The sequence below is a fragment of the Nanorana parkeri genome, unplaced genomic scaffold (assembly GCF_000935625.1).
Source record: "Nanorana parkeri isolate BGI_ZX_2015 unplaced genomic scaffold, ASM93562v1 scaffold1677, whole genome shotgun sequence".
Taxonomy (NCBI): Eukaryota; Metazoa; Chordata; class Amphibia; order Anura; family Dicroglossidae; genus Nanorana; species Nanorana parkeri.
Window position 1 is genome coordinate 170,191 of NW_017307945.1, and position 4,509 is coordinate 174,699.

Below are 4,509 nucleotides of genomic sequence, written 5' to 3' on the forward strand. Positions count from 1 at the left end.
AGTTGAATCAATTTTTTTTTTTTTTTACAATAAAGGACTTGTCAAAAGCCTTTGTTGTGTTTTTATTTCAATTAAAGGAATTTTTTATAAAAGTCTGGACTTTTTATTTACATTTATTATAACGCTTTATTGAATGGGTGTGGGTACAAGTACCCCTTACTCATTCATAAGAGGGGCGCATCTGGGTCCCCCTTTATTAAAGGGGTACCCTGATGTGAAAAAGCTCCCCTCCTGCCTGCACCCCCACAAACAAGCCCCGGGCATATGGCGAAAGAGGCCCTTGTCCCCATCGGCACGGGGATAAGGTGCTTTTCCAGGGGCGACCCCCCCTTTCCTCGTCCTCTCTCACCCCCACCCTTTCCTGCCTTGCCAGGCCGGTGCTCGGATCAAGGATCTGGTTGGGAATTTTAGGGGGACCGTGTCTTTTTCCCCCCATTTTTGGGGGCGAGTTTCCTCCTTAAAATTCCTACCAGACCTTAAGGGCCTGGTATGACTTTGAGGGGGAACCCCACACTTTTTTTTTTTTAAATGGGGTCCCTCCTACATTTCCTACCAGACCTAAAGGTTCTGGTATTTGCATGCGCTGTGTGCAGCTTCTGGGAAGATACGCTATAAGCGTAGCGGAAGTGATGCAAAATGCGCATCCGGCTTCATCGCTATGCTAATAGCGTATCTTCCCAGAATTGTTTAATGCTGACTTTATTGTGAAATGAGGCTTGCCACACATACACTATTCAAAATCCGGATCATTGTCATTGTATGTACCTGGTTGGTGCATTGCAGTATCGTCAGCATCTTTATCTGTTTCATCAAAGCTCTGTTTATCTGGTGGCTTGGGTGCTGGCAGACTGTCATTATGCAGCACTGGTCTCATGGCTGAAGGCAGATGGGGGTATTCAATAATTTTTTTTATTTTTAGAAGGGAACTACTTGATCTATCTATTCTCACCATAAAATTGGGACAGTAAATGATATTGACTTCCAAGTTCCTCTGAGCCAAGCTGTTAGATAGACAGCACATTAGGTCTGTAACCAGGTTAGGCCTAGTTGTTATGTTGCAGGTTGCTTTTAGCCCTTACAGCAACATACACTAAGCCTAAGCAGTCTCAGGCATGCTCAAACTTTGCAAGTTCTACAAATGTTATGCAACCAGCCCTGTTTGCATGTCTGGACATGTATGAGCTACAAAAGCATCATATAATGCAATAGAAAATTACTAAACTGCTGACATACAAAAATAAAAGATTTCAAAAAATGGTATGTGATAGGATAAATTATACTTATTTTTATAGATTAGCAGCCCAAAATGTATAACATATAACCAGAAGTGTTTAAGAAGTGAAATCTTTGTTATCCAGTGATAATAATTATCTTAGTTTCTAAAAAAATGTTTCTGGAAAATTTGTCAGTAAAAAAAAGTTGTCATGAGTTGGCAACCCTGCTTGCAATGTGACTGGCAGAGAGCATCTGGGACTAGCAGAGTGGAGCCTCCCTTGGCAGGGATGTACGTGCAACCCCCAAGTGATGGGGTAGGGCCCCTAGTCTCCAATGCTCTGTCACCCACCCGATCATCCTCCTGTTCATGTGATGTCAACGAAGAAGAACCCATGCAAAATGTTTTTAGGGCAGTACCTGCCTGCCGGACCCTCACCTGCTGCTCCAACTCCCTTAACCACCACTGCCTGGGGGCTCCCTCTGTTGGGCACTGCCTGGGAAAATACTACAGTTGAGTTCATTCCCCTTCATCACTCACTGAGGAGGGCCCTCAAGAGGGAGATCGTTTGAGCATATTTCAAGGAGGGAAGAGACAGAACAGGAAGCATCTCAGATATTTAACTATTCTTCACACATGCATCAGTAGGTTCCCCAGGGCTACTGGTTGCCCAGGCTATCAAACTTCCATAGCAAAGAATGGCACCTCTCTAACACACACCCTGCTGGAGCAAGCTAAAAACACAGAGAAATACTCTCTATGCTTAGAAAATCACTCCTGTTGAGGTACAGATAGGTTTACTACAGTCCACCGATGGCTACAGAATTTACAAAATACAGAAATGAATTTAGTAAAAATACTACATCCCTGCATATGGTTTATTACTCGCTTACTTTGATCTGCAGTATATGGTTTGGGTTATGTTTAAGCATTAGTGGGCTGCTGCTTTATTTCAATTCTGGAAATATCAAAAACATATATTTATGCATCTGCAGTGCTCCATGTTACATCACAAAATAAAGAAAACAAGGAGAAAATTATACCACTGTCTCTGTGATTACAAAATGATATCAGCAATAGAATGTATTAATCTGCTGCAATCACAGATCCATTGCTCATCTTTTTGTTTGTTTTGTGTAACCATGTGGAGAAAGCATGACATCCCAAGGTCACTGTCAAGCACTCTACTAGCAGTTCATCACTTAGCCTATAAATAGCAAACAAAGATTCTATGCCACCCAAGTGCCATCAGACTAATTCGTGCCAGTCGATCAATGACAAGTTATTAGCATTCTCTGAGCACTAAAATAGTTTCCTACTTTACACATTGAACATTTTGTTATGTGTTACATTCTGTATGATATTATAGAGCAATTGCAGGCATCAAGTTAAAGTAATCTAATGTTGTCTAGCAAATACTGTATCTGTGCTAAAATCAGAAATCAGTTTACTCTGAGCACTGTGAGCTAAGCCTCCTCATATTTCTTTTTAAAATCACCATAGTGACCTATCAAATTGCAGTTCTCTCAGAACTCTTTGCATTGTGCTTGTGTCCCACACCTTCCGTTCATGGCTTTAGCGTGATGGTGGAATACTAATGTTGGGCTGACATAAGGAGGCCTTCCACTGGTTCCATTATTTAAAGATTACACAATATTTGGACTCCTAGGCTTAAGGTCACCTGACTTTCTTCATCAGTTAGGATTCCCCAGAAGTGTAAGTAATAATAACACAGGTCTGCAAAAAAAAAGTTTTCGAGAGCTGTTTTGGTTATTCCACGTAATCTTTATGTTTTTTGGTGCGCTGACCTCCATTTTGTCATAGGACATCACGTTTCCTGACAATTTAGGTAACTATGTTAAATAAGGCAATACGTCAAAATAAATGGAAATAGACTTATAAAATTAAAGTTTTATTACAATAATGTAAATAAAGTAAATGTTCTGGGCTGCTGGAAGCTGCTGCCCACACGTGGTCAAATCTGTCATTTGCATGACTGGGTGGGAGCCCAAGGTAACCTTCACTCCCCACCTACAATAACAACACCACGCAAGCAATTACAATTATATTAATTATAATAACAATAACAGAAAACTCCTACATTATCCTAAACCATACAAAATAACCCTTAACATAAAGTGCAACAAAATTAAAACCATAGAAAAATCAGTGCCATCTAAGGTACCCAACAAGTGCCAAACACCACCGCCTCTAATGTAGGGGTGTTTCATGACGCCATAACAATGTATCATCCACTGCCTGCCTGTTAATAAGCCTGAGTGGGTACGCCAATAAATTATCTTCCTGGCTACTAAAGCTTTTCAGCCCCAGTAGCCCCACCATCTCCACCTCCATAAATTATGTCCTTTTTTCTGTGGAAAGCCAGAGCTTGATTGTAGAAATGCTGGCACTGTCAGGAACCCACCTATCTGGTAAAGACACATACAAGAAAAACAAAATGACTCAATGAAAATGTACAGATCTATGCCCCATTAGAACAGCAAACAAACCCTTATATCTAATGAAAGGGTGGGTGGAACCTGCTCCATTTACTCTTCTACTAAAAAAGTCTGCCTGCCTACATGAGCTTAAGAAGACTACCCCCAATCTCCTCCCACCAAAGGTAGCCCACCTATCGTACGTTATCCAGCCTTATCCCCCTTTCTTCTCCACCAACTGACCACCCCTTCCCTCTCAGATCCCTATACTTAAGGGTTGGCTCTGGACTGCAGCCTTCATGCCCCCTCTTACACCTATAGCTCCAAAGGGGAACTTTCTTATTCGTTGGCAGTATCTAGGAGGGCAAGGGCTTTAGAAATCTGCTGGGTATAATTTCAGTGCTGTTATAGCTTTTTCTCTGCTTCACATTCAAATTTCCAAAGCAGAAAAGAAGAAGAAGAAACTTCTAGATATTGACATTTCTTAACCATCAAAAAGCCTCAACAAAAAAAAAAGCTGAATTAGGAAGTAGGTGGGTTGTGTTTGCTGTATTCTTCTTAAACCGAAAATAAAGTGGCCATAGGAAAAAAAAAAAGCATTGCAGGTTTGTTAATGTGTATGCACATTATGGACTGCTTACCTTGTAAAATGATCCCATCTAGAGCAGAGCTATCTGCTCTTCCATCTGTTACTGGTTCTGCCATCGTCTCCCAGTCCCCTTCTGGGTTCCGCGTCTTCAGCCTCTTGATGGGCCAGCCAGCATGATGTAACATTTTGCTGAAATCACTCTGCTCATCCCTAGTACTACCTGCATTAATGTAGCTGTGGCTAATACAACCTAATTGTAGGGCCACATG